The sequence below is a fragment of the Amblyomma mixtum genome, chromosome 6 (genome assembly GCF_055824585.1).
Source record: "Amblyomma mixtum isolate Tamu chromosome 6, ASM5582458v1, whole genome shotgun sequence".
In the NCBI taxonomy this organism is placed as follows: Eukaryota; Metazoa; Arthropoda; class Arachnida; order Ixodida; family Ixodidae; genus Amblyomma; species Amblyomma mixtum.
The window spans coordinates 122,524,159-122,537,372 of record NC_143017.1 but is presented as its reverse complement, the minus strand read 5'-3'; the positions used below and the strand labels follow the sequence as shown (position 1 = coordinate 122,537,372).

At 47.8% G+C, this 13,214-nt stretch overlaps 1 pseudogene; it reads left to right on the top strand.

Annotated features, from left to right (window-relative positions):
- Positions 1 to 4,419: 4,419 nt before the first annotated feature.
- LOC149340245 (high-affinity choline transporter 1-like) lies at positions 4,420 to 10,701 on the top strand (annotated as a pseudogene).
- Positions 10,702 to 13,214: the final 2,513 nt, after the last annotated feature.

Here is a 13,214-nt window from a genome sequence, read left to right as displayed (position 1 = left end):
ACTGCTAGTCACTGTCTCCTTTCAAAAAAGAAGTTCTTAACGGGCCCTCATCACAGGAAGGAGCCCTAGCACATTCGCACGTCTTGTGAGGCGGCTTTGATCTCGGCCCGAAAACGAGGGGGATGATGCCCTCGTACCTCTCGTCAGGACACGAGTACAAACTCCCCATACAAGCACAAGTTGTCCATAAGGTATAAATATTCGCACAGCCTTAACTACGGTCAGGAAAAGCCGGTCGCTTCATACTTCAGCCATCCGCATGCAAACGGCGCAGAAATCATCTGTCGGTTTATATCATTTAATCATACAGTGTTCGAATATTTAAAAATGTCGTCCAGGTACACGAAAGGTTCAAAAATAAATACATCTGATTTTACTGAGGATCACCATGTTAATACGCCATCATTGCGTGCGATGGAAATCGTTGTTTGTCATTTAAATTGAATGTGCAAACTAGGGTAGTTTTTGCGGATTGCGAAATTATTCTCGACCGATGCCCTTACAGGCAAGTTGCGCTCGTTATAAGAGAATGCTGACTAAAATGTGCAGTGGCCATGCCCATTATTAATCAAGGCGCCGGCGCTAGAACTGACGTTAAAAGATATTCAGCCAGTTCCACTTAAAAGCCATATCCCAATAATCCACAAGGCCCTCGTTGATTCACTATTGGCCAATGCATTCACCAATTAAAATTTCATATTGCATTCAAAAACTTAGTAACTACAGCCCTTTACATTGAAAATGTGGTTCGTAGGGAATGTGAAGAGGAAGATTTTGCGCGCGCCGTGAAACAAGCCAGATGAAGAAGCTGTGAAGAAGAAAGAAGCTGTCGTTTTTCATGAATACATTTTTCAAAATTCACGTTTGGCTCCGATATTTTGTCGTAATCCTATGAAAATTTCCTTATGTATACCACTATGCCTTGGCCAATCCCCTCACGTGGGTATGTGCCATTATAAAGAGGTGAAGAAGAAGAAGAAGAAGAGAGAGCGGTTCCAACACATATCAGCCAGGTTACGCGATCCCCTACTAAATACTGCTGATTATCAGCACTTAGCGTATAAATGGAACGTCCGTTCGTGTAAAACCAGGCAGTGTGAGGTAGCAATGACGTGACTGCGGTGCAGGATTCCCAGTTTAAATTTATACCTATGCAGATGTGGGTGGTCTCCGACAAACCTATGTGACTCATGCGGGGACGTTGAATCTGTGGACCATTTCCTGCTCTACTGTCCAAAGTTCGCACTTCAGAGAAAGATTTACCTGGAGGTCCCTCTCTCCAGGTTAGGGCTCCCGTTATCTATGCCAGTGTTGTTATCGTTCGGAGCGAGCGCCAAAGGATTTGCATTGAGTTCAATTTGTGGGAATCTCCATGATTACATAATTGCAACTGGTAGGTTGATTTGCTAACTCCTTTAAAAGTCTCGGAGTTTTTTTTTTTAATTACTATTATTCTCGCCAAAATGTTCTTTGTTATTTCACTTCAAATATTCTTCTGTCGTTTTTCATGAATACATTTTTCAAAATTCACGTTTGGCTCCGATATTTTGTCGTAATCCTATGAAAATTTCCTTATGTATACCACTATACCTTGGCCAATCCTCCCACGTGGGTATGTGCCATTATAAAGAGGTGAAGAAGAAGAAGAAAGAAGCACAGGCCCGCTCTTATGGCATTTACCTCGGACACGGTCGCCCCAGTTTTTCTGATGGTCCTCTACGGGTCCGTGTTGGTCGTGGCCATTCGAGCCAAGAACAAATCTAGCCGTGGCCGAACCGCCGACCCTGCTGGCGGTGCGGCTGATGACGATAGCCAAGTCGGAACGGCTCAGTTCATGATCGCCGACCGCGACGTTGGATTGTACACCTGCACTTGCTCCATGACAGGTCTGTCCCCGTTTTTCGAACATCTTTGAACCATCGGCAGGCGGTAATAGGCTGCTTCTCTCGGCGGTAATGGCTTAGCCGCTCAGAGGTGTATGCGTTGTCAGGCGTGACGCCGTGAAACGAATCCGTTCCACCGCGGTTCGAAGAGCCATGCGGACACTTTAATAGCAGGTTCGGCTCTGTATGGTACCCGTTGCACAAATCGAACCCAATTAACTTCGCGCAGGTGACCTCAGGAGTGTTTTGGACATCAAAGGCATGTCCACTGAACTGGAAAAGAGCGCAATGACGTCTGCTCTTTTCCCTTAATTATACATTGAATCATAATTAAAACCTTTTCTCTTACTCATGCTGCAAATATAAATTACGCTGATCAACGTAATGGTCATAGACGTCATGGTCCCATCAGCATGCTGCCTTCGTGTACCAGTACGTTTGATAACTAAGCCGAATCGCAATAACAAAAGGGCCTTCACCGAACCTTCGCAAACATCCCCGTTCAGTATGTTTATAATTTCTAGTCCTCTCCAAAGCATCTCTGACCCCGCGTTTTATTGGTGTTGTGAAAACGGCATAAATAAATTATTCAGAGCACTGAACTAGCAGTAGCTTCACATCGAGAGCACCCCACGTAGCGTGGGCCAGTAATTTAAGGAGTACTAGGACGTGTCAGTGTGGTACTGAAGCAATAATCTTGGCTGCCGCCAAGCACAGACAGACGTTTTCCCGCTTCATATCTAAAGTATTTAGGTTTCTAAACTACCAGTGGTCTGTGAAGGTATCAACCAACCTTAGCTGTACAGCTCAAACAAAGCGATAACAAAATGGTGGAAACATTGAAACGACGGCTTTTCCTTGGAGGTGCTCTTCACGCTCTTAGCCCAGCATGACAAATCCCGAAAGCGCATAAGATTCGGTTTGTCGTTCTTTATGACGACAACAACGGTTGGACCTACCCCTTACAGAACTGTAAGGAGTAAAACTGATCTAGTACCTGAAAACTTGAAATTGCTTCTCACCATTTCTTATGACTGACAGCATTTTTGAGTACGCAAAATATAGCGTTGCCGCGAACAGCCTCAAGCATATATCCTTCTAAATAAATTACCTCAAAAACACCTGTAAGCGGGGAACACGGCGCGTTCGCGCAGTTTCATTTTTGTTTTTCTCTTGCTGAGCCAGATGGCGTTTCACTTATGACTGTTTGTTGTTTTTATCGGATCATTTCATCCTCCTAAACTGCCACGTTCGTTGCAGCGACATGGGTAGGCGGCTCGTACTTGAACGCCACCACGGAGGCCGCCTTCAAGTACGGACTTCTCGGATGCCAGGCGCCGCTCTGCTACGCTTGTAGTCTTCTCGTCGGTAAGCAACACGCTCGGCGATGCAGGCACCTTAGAACTATCGAAGCACCGAAGATGGTATGGTATGGTATGGTATGGTATGGTATGGTATGGTATGGTATGGTATGGTATGGTATGGTATGGTATGGTATGGTATGGTATGGTATGGTATGGTATGGTATGGTATGGTATGGTAAGGCGCGGCGCGGCACGGCACGGCACGGCACGCCATGACATGGCATGACATGACATGGCATGGTACGGTATGGTATGGTAAGGTATGGTACGGTATGGTACGGTATGGTACGGTATGGCATAGCATGACATGACATTTCATAACATGGTATGAAACCGTATATGGGGTTTAACATCACAAAACAACACGGGTTATGAAGGACGCCGCAATGGAGAGCTCCGGATTAATTTCGATCCCTTAGGGTTCTTTATATGCACTGACATCGCACTCGGGCGCCTTGCGCTTCACCTCGATCGAAACACGGCCGTCCCGACCGGGATCGAACCCGCGTCCTGGAGCTTAACACCCGGCCTCCCTAACCTCTGACCCACAGCGGCGGGGTGGGAAGCACCGAAGAGTGCTTTGGCAACTCTGGTACCTAAATACACATTTTTTCTATAAGATACGAAATGTTTTATTCTTTGAACGCAACGAATGTCGTCTATGTCAAGTGCTAGGCTTCTCGACGAGAGCAACTTGTCCTTTCCCGCAGACGTTAAACAGAGACGCCGTGGATCTAAAGCTTCCTGTAAAGATACGATAGTAACAGAAGAGATTGTCGCCACGTATATGCTACGCACCTTACGCAGCAAGTAGGCGGTGCACCTAAGCACGTTTCTGTGCACACATCCTAACATTTACGGCTCCTTCTATAAAATGCACTCTAGCTTGCAAAACTGACAACCAAGCTTTTTTCCTAGCACACCCGATTACACTTTGCTAGAACCTGTCCGCAAAACTTAGATCTTTGTAATTTCGTCAGTGTTGACTACGTACTGAGCGGAATTGTGCTTTGAGAAAGCAAGCGCGGTGCGTGAACGAGGACTACTCCCCCTTCTTGCCGCAGGAGGTCGACTGTTTGCGGCCAAGATGCGTTCTGCCGGCTACAGGACCATGCTGGACCCGTTCCAGGAGCACTTCAGCCCATTCGTGGGGGCGTTGCTATTCCTGCCGGCATTCTTCGCAGAAGTACTATGGATGACCGTCGTCTGCTCGGCGCTACGTGAGCCTCAGTCTCGCACTCAGTCTCACAATATGCGACACACTGAACTGAAAGCTATAGTCATCAACTCAGGAGCGCAATTCGCGAAGTGGTTCGTGCGTTATGAGTCTACGAACGATTGGCGCCTTGATAAGCTGGATTGCCACAGCTGCTGAAATAAAAGGCTTGCACCAGCCATGAACAGTCGTAGTGTGCGCAGTGTTTTAAGCATTCGGCCTCTGATTTGGCGCCGTCAACTGTGAACATTCCACTTCAATGCGAGCAAACTCTGGGGCGTAGAGGACATCTTCGGACGCCCGGAGAACTACGAATACATCCTACTTTGCAGCTTTGTAATTCAAATATAGCTGCGAGTGTTCCAAAAAACAAGAAAAAAATGCTCAACACAATAATTTAACGTCACTAATGTAGCAAAAAGGATGGTAAAAGACCACGACTCATTGGCAGTTATTCTAATCTGCTATTTTTGTCTGTTCCGGTAGAACTGGTACTTCGACTGAATACACCCAGGAAAGATTACATATTTAAAAAGATATAAACCTGCAAGACTGTCCGGGAGGTAAATGGAAGAATGGTGGCAAAGTTTACCCCTTTCCTCGCGTTTATTTGACTGTTTGGATTCTCAAAACATGGTTTGGTAAGTCATGATAGTACAGGGCGCGCGTTGGGAAGAAACAGATTATGGCATTCACGACGGAAATTTCACAATTATTTGTTTCGACCACAATGAAAACACGCTATGAGGGCAGTGCGCTACTTTGACATTAATATTTTCCTCCACGTAGTACCAAACAACCAGCTGGGGAACACCAACGCAAGTTGTGACAAAAAAAAAAAAAAAACTCTTAGGACAGTTACCAACTGTGTAATGCAAGATTTAGTGACAGCTGTTTTCAGTGGCGAATATGACAACGTTTATTCGTTATTAGTATCTCTCTTCTCTGGCAGAGTGCGTCTGATGCCATATTATCCTGTCACTCGTGACGACACTGTGTTCAGACCACTCAACGTGGAGCGTTGTCATGGCGCGTTGCAGGGACGCCATTTATGACGTCACTGCATGCGGGCTAATAAGCGTGGCACGTTGCGTTGACGTCACGCGTGACGCCGTTACATTTTCTGGCCAATCAGCGTGCGCGGTGTAGTGCAGACGACGTCAATACTGCAAAACCGGGAACTCTCTTGGCAGCTGTCGCTGTAAAAAAAAAAAAAGTCAGTCTATTAAAAACAATCAACAGAGAGAGAGAGAGAGAGAGAGGGAAAACTTCGGCAGCAGTCCCAGGTCTGGATCGATTTTTCAGGTGGGTGGGTGACGTTGAAGTTCGGCGTGGTATGTTGGCCCCCCAATCACATAGGTGATACGGACCCCCGGGAGCGGTCATGGTGTTAGTTGGAGTGCAAGAGTGGTTTGGTTTATTGGGTTTAACGTCCCAAAGCGACTCACGCTATGAGGGACACCGTAGTGAAGGGCTTCGGAAATTTCGACCACCTGGGGTTCTTTAACGTGCACTGAAATCGCACAGTACACGGGCCTCTAGAATTTCGCCTCCGTCTAAATTCGGCCGCCGCGGCTGGGATTGAACCCGCGTACCTGTATTTCGGGCCAGCAGCCGAGCGCCGTAACCACTGAGCCACCGCGGCGGGGCGGAGTGCAAGAGTAGAAGCGTGTCAGGTAGCCCATGCAAAGGGAACGTACGAGTGACCGTGGAGAATATCTGACCGAAACAGTCTAACTGCTCGCAGCTTTTAGAGAAGTAAGTGGACACCACAGTTTAAGTATTATTTTAGCTGCCTTCATTTCCAGTGTCATTAGCAGCAGAGTGACGAAACGATCAAGTAGAACCGCCTGTTAGCACAAGGTTTTCTCTCTGATACTAACTGGTATAAGGAAAGACCACTGTGCGAGCTTCTACGGGGCCTTGTCATCATTGCAGGGTCCGCTGCCGAGGTGTTACTGCGGGTCTCCGGCAGCGACGCCATCATGGGCCCAGCCTTTCTGCTCATGTTCACCACCTTCATGGGCGGCCTCACCGCGATGATCCACGCCGACGCTGTCCAGCTCACCGTTATGTTCCTCGGCATGGTGGGGCTTTTCTGTTATCATTAGAAAACCGTAATAGGTCACAAAGTTACCAATGTCCGCATCTAACAGTAAATGTTCGTAGCTAGGTAGTTGTCACTATGCAACGCAATACAGTGACAGCCTGCTCTGGCTTGTCTGCTTTGCTTTTTGCAGTGGTTTTGCGTTCCATTCGTGTACTTCAATCAGCACGTGGTAACGGCGACTTACTCGACCGGAGTTTGGCTGGGCAGCTTCACCACGGCGGAGCTTTCTGTATCCTACTTGGACAACCTGCTCGCGCTGGTCTTTGGAGGTGTGCCTTGGCAGGTAGTGCAAATACCAGCTCTTTCTGCGGAATAATAGGGGCACCATGGTTTACTGTGAAAGTGTTCAGTGTTGCCGTTAATCACATGATCGGCAGTGGCCTTTGTGTGTTTTCGAGACTGCAGTATTTTGTAAATGTTCCTGGAGCCACCAACAAATTTTCATGTATTCCAAAGTTAAGAAGTAAATTGAAGTTGGCAGAAAGCTTCGAGGATTTTCTTTTCAACAGCCGAGTGTACTAAGGCCTCTGAGGGCAAATACGTCAATGTGCCCCTTAGAACAGATTGTTCTAGCTCATTTTCCCAGGCCTGACTGTGACTAGAAGCTGAATGTCTAAAAAGCAGGGTAAGAACAACAATAAATTATACACGTTGTCCACTAAAAGCAGAAAACTCCACTAACTGCTGAAAATCACGCAAAATCACTTTGAAGCAAAAACTAAATTCTAACTTCACGTCCGCTCCAGCGTCAAATTGGCAGGGAGAGGTCAACCGCACGTACAGGCCCCTCAAACATGAAATGAAACTACCAGGTAGCGCAAAAATGGCGAATTTCTTGGTTATTTCTGTACTAAAGTGTAAAATGACGTATGGATTTTATACGCCAAGAGGAAAGCTAATTAAAAAACCGCAAAAAGTGTGCTTGTCACACAACAACATGAATTGATCACTACCTCAATGCTCAAGTTTTTTTCCCTTTCATATTGAAGGTACCTGCACCATCAGGTACAGCTACGTCCAAGCTCACAATCGTCACAGGTGCATAGAACGCCCATTCTCGACCCCCAGAGAGAGAGGTGTTCCGTACGCCTCAGACGTACAACTTTTGCCTCAGGCGTGGTACATTCAACACTGGCACTGCCTTACCCCATAGGAGGTCAAGAAATTTGGGAGTTTCGCTCCAAATCTCCGCGAATCAAACGGTAAACGTGTGTTCGAGCCGATCGACCGGCCGTGTGGCGCCGTTTGCAAAGTTCCCTTGCTCCTTCAAATGGCGTCGAGCAGAACGGTCCTTTCCCGATGACATGAACCTTGCTTGACGCTCAGCTTTTGAGATCATTGGGAATGGGTCTGCTAAACACACGGCAGTTATTTGGTCACGGCTTATTTGATCAAATTCGTTTATCTAAGAGTTAAAGTCTTCGGCAGAGTGTAAGTCAAGAAAGGCATCTCATTCGTCTGATCATGCATTGCTTTTTTCTTTCCTGTGGGCGGGTCGATCTACACGTTTGTAGGTCTACTTTCAGCGGGTGCTAGCTTGCCGAATGCCCCAAGAGGCAGAGCAAGCCTCCTACATAACTGCACTGGGCTGCATCCTTGCGGCGATACCTGCGATAATCATCGGTGCCGTCGCCAAAGCTGCAGGTGAGTTAGCAGTTCCTCCCCTGCGTCAAGCGAATGATGGGTGATGTCACAAGCAAAGTCATCATGCACCTTTCCACATTACATTATTCAGATTTCAAGAAATTCAGAATTCCTTTTTTTTTTGTTATCTTTGTCATCTTTACTCAATGATTTGTCGCAGCGGCTCAATAGGGACGCCTCTAGTGACCATTCGCGAACTAATATGCGCAAGGCGCACGGCGGTAAACAATGGGCAGTGAACGCATCTCGATACGTTATTACCTTACTGCAGTATAAATGAATCACAGGTGCAACTCGACGCTGCGAAATTGTCAAATGTGTACAAAGAATTTTGACGGGCTTCTCGCACGCTCACAGAATCATCCATGAGAGGCAACGAGACCCAGGCGCTCCTCTTTCAAAACAAAAGCATCTCAATGCTCCTCCCGCTGACGCTGCGGTACATGAGTCCACCAGCCGTCTCTGCCGTGGGACTCACGGCTGTGTCGGCTGCCGCAATGTCGACCGTCGGTTCCTCCACTCTGAGTGTGGCCTCCATGTTCGCTTGGAACGTATACAAGGTCTTCAGGAACACGGTTAGTATCGTCGTTCATGCGAGGGTCTTACGAGAATGACAGGTGTGGTCACTACACCTGTTGGATTCACACTCCCTTTCTCTCGTCGATTCGTTATGTTCGAGAATACTGCGGAGCTGTCTCCCTCTGTTCATAAAAACTAAACTAGCATCCTTATTAAATCGCTGTAATTACGGTTGAAAAGGCTCGGAATTAGTCTCCAAGCGGCCTACACGATCAGTTTAAGCCCCCTGCAACGTATCTACAATGAGCTGACTGTAAGCCGACGAAACAACTACGGAACTGCCGGTACTTTGTAGTCTGAGCAGGCGAACTGCAGAGAGCAAGTACTGCAACAGGACCAACTCGTGTCTAATTCCTGCAGCCTCGTCACGTAGTCATGGACAACGAATATTCTACGCATCGTTCAGCACGTGTACCGAAAATGCGTACCCAAAAAGTGATCAAACATGCTTTCGCTAGGAAGACTTATTACGCCTGTTGTCAGCTCGGTTCCAGCACATCCTAAGAACGCAACAGATGCGTGAAGAGTATGAGGAACGCTTTTTTTCTCACCTTCTCTTGCGCGTTAAGGTGGCCTGAAATCGTACCAAAATAACTCTTAAAACTCGCTACTTTTGTAACTCAGCAAGTTGTTAGGTCGCTGGCCTCCATGTCAAGATTTTACTTCACGGGCCAGCGGTTATGTTGTGACGTCTTGCTCTCAAACCTGGTTTCTCAAACAGGCCTCCGACTACGAGGTGGACTTCGTAATGCGCCTGAGCGTAGTGGTGGTCGGCATAAGCGCCGTATACCTGGCCAGCGCCGATGCCACCGCATTGCGCGCGCTGTGGTCTCTGTCGGCCGACATGGTTTACGTGGTCCTCTTCCCGCACCTGCTATCGGTCTTCTACTTGCGTGACCACTGCAACACCTACGGAGCCCTGACTGGATACGTCGTCGGAGTCGCACTCAGGGCAAACAGCTTCGACAGCAGCTGGACGTCGGATCCACTCAGGTATATGAACTAATCCATTGTACCGAACCATCCATAGCACCTTCGTTGGCTCTTTATTCCTTCACCCCCTGGCTGCATCAGATGAACACCTATATGGCTCCCTTTGGGTAAGGCACTTGTACAGAAAAAAGTGGCGGAAAGAGATCAGTCTTCTAACCGAGTACATTACCCACCTCTCTATTTCACTACTTCTATCAGTCGTAGGTGAGTATGGTGGACTCAATGTGCACTGTCCGTGTCCTTCCTCGACAAAAAAAAAATCCCTGAACTATAGCGTCGTTTATTTTCTCCAAATGGTTCTTTGAGAAAATCAGGTCTCAGTAGTGCTTTAAAATATAGGAAATCCAGATTGCATTCCTTTATTATAGGGTAAACTGTTCTTCGCTCGTTCCTCAAAAATGTGCCGTCGGCGACACCGTCCGCACATCTCTTCGGGGACCTTGGGTAGCACCCTTCCCGGAGGTGCAGAGTGCTCCTTAACCACCCGCAACCATACTGTGACTTTTTTCCTTTTTTTTTTTCAGCGACAACAGGCAGGTGCTCCCTCTAGAGATGGCAGGACAACGCTACCCTGTTCGGACTATGGCCATGATGACCTGCTTTGCTACTATCATCGGAACTTCTCTCTTCTCCAAGTGGCTCTTCGCTTACGTGGTAAACAAACGTGTACACGCCCATACATTACTATTTAATCTATTGATTCAGGAAGCAGTAAACAAAGCATCCGTGCGCCTGGCAGCTCAGGAAAAGTTTGAAAACTCAGAAAAAAAAAGTAACAGACTTCGTGATCTCACGTGGGCCTGAGAAGATACAAAGATAGATGCCCAATATATCTGCTCCTTTCCACCATATGGGCTCACAAGGAACATTTTTCATGTAGTTTTCACTATGCGAAAGGAAAGTTCACGCTGAGCAGTAAGGAGACTAAACTGATCTGGTATTGCCTCTACGTGCCCAGCGGATTCCTCCCAAGTACGACATCTTCGACTGCTTCTCGGCCTCGAGATCTGCCCCGGTTCGACACCGGCCGAGCGACTACACTGTCCGGGTCTCCTCAGGAGCTTCGTTCCTGCCATACTGGGCGCCTCGGTTGCTGCGCGATAGCGAAAGGAAGGCACGAGGCAGTCCGGAAGTGCGACCGCTCTTTGAAGCCGGCCGTGACCACGCCTCCGATTGTGCAGAGCCAGGTCAGTGCGCCTTGGCCTGCTGGCCTTCGTGCCCACGTTTCTTCCATCTTTTCTTCCAGTGACACTTGCAAAAAAAAAAAAATACTATACAGTACGCTGTATACGGGTTATACTGCAGTACGGCTTCCGTCATCACTTCCTTGCCACGAAGGAAAGACAGAAAGTTTAAGGGTTTCTCCTTCCGCCTTTTATTTTTTTATTAACCAAATTCACACTTATCTCATGACGAGGACAAAGAATTCTGAATGACTGCGAGATGACGCGCTAGAAGTGCCAGGAAAACTTCGCGATGTCAATCGTAGATCAGTCACGCAGCATATCTGCTGCTTGCTGTTCAAAATTAAACTGAATTTTGTGTAATACGTGGGAATAGTTGCGCTAAGTATCATTTTCAGAAAGCGAAGTACCTCACCTGAATCGTCTGTCGCAGCCCTCGACGGAACCTTGTCCCTGGCCCGCGAAGGTGACGGATTCCGTGAGCGCCGTTACTACAGCGCTCCAGAGCTGACGGTGCCGTCGATGCGCCAGTGGGACGTCGGTCAGGAGGCTGACCCGTCTATTATGGCGCTCAGAAGAGAAGTCGATGAAGGTGCAGTACCTCCCGACATTATCCCACCCCACAAAATTGTCGTGCCTTGCGAACTATGTAGATTACAACTCATACTGGTCGTAGGAGTTAAATAAAACAGGTTACTGCAGGACATTAAAAGATAAGACTGCGTGAATAAGACAAGGACAGTATACTATACTCTCCTTGTCTTATTCGCGCAGTCCTACCCTTTTAACGAAATGAACCATATATAGCCCGCAAGAATGTGTTTTACTACTGCAGGACATTCCGATATCCCAACAGTTGAGTTTCCCCTTCAGGTGGTAACGAGAGGAAACACTTGATGATGATGAATTGATGGCTCGGAGTCGCAAACAGTCACGTTACTCGATGGCGAGACAAGAAGGTTAACTATTTATTAACAATTGAATAAACGAGAAGAAACAAGCAAGGAGAAAACTATTTACAACATGACTGAACCATTGATTACACGAAATCAGCGCCACTTAACTGGGAGCGTTCCATTTTAAGCCTTCTGTCTCCGCTGTTGGCGGGGACAGCAACTAATTATAAAAAAGGCGACACTTCTCCCCAATCGACGCCCACGGAAAGGACAACAAAGCCTCCGTCAGCCAATCAAATACCTCGGAAAGGAGAGGTTCCGAGCATCAGAAGCTCACATACCCATCGGCGCCGCATCGCGCACCGATCGCCCACCGTAGACCCGCGTCCTCATAGTAATCGGCAGGGACGCGAGAAGGTTAAAAAAAAGCATCCATTGGCCACAAACACGACGACCACAGGCATACAAAACACTCCACTGTAGAACGCTGTGTGCTAGAAAGTATTTGTGGTGGGGAGGCAAACCGGAGAGAGAACAACCGTCCTGGCGACGGCGCCGCCAGCAACAGCAGCACCCACCGACACGCGTCGCGCCGAGCGTCCGCGGTGCGTCCGTCGTGCGTCCGCGGTTCCATGTACTGCGCTGGAGGCTGGATGGCACCGCAAAAAGTTCAGAGACCTTAACGCCAACTTTTCGATATCCGAGATATAGCGATATCCTGACTTTTCGAAAATGCTGCGTGTTCTCCTCGGCTTGCCATGCAGCCATTTTTTTTAACAGCCAGTTGCTCCCTGAATTAAAAGATCATTATTTAACAGCATAATTTGGGGCTCACCTGAAATGTGTCAGCAACATCGAACTCTTTTAACTGTGGACAGGCGGTCACACGTGCGTTTCCCTGCTTGGCAGTAAACTAGTTTGGAACTATATAGTATGACAATGCATGCCGCTGGACATAGTGACTAGCCGTCATGGTGGCTCAGTGGTTACGGCGCTCGGATGTTTGCCCGAAAGACGCGGGTTCGAGCTCGCCCGCGGCGGTCGAATTTCGATGGAGGAGAAATTCTAGAGCTTCGTGTACTGTGCGATGTCAGTTACAGAACCCCACGTGGTCGGAATTTCCGGAGCCTTTCACTACGGCGTCTGTAATCGTCTGAGTCTCTTTGGGACGTTAAACCTGTTACTAAGGAAAATCGCCTGTTACTAAGGAAAATCCACCCCAAAACCGCCAGTCATGGTCGAACAGTTTCTTCCAGGGGCCAAATCGACGCCTGGAATCCTAGTGAAGCCAGTGGTCCGACTTTAATAGTTGGTTCGGTGCACACTGGAAAATCGTGCCACATTA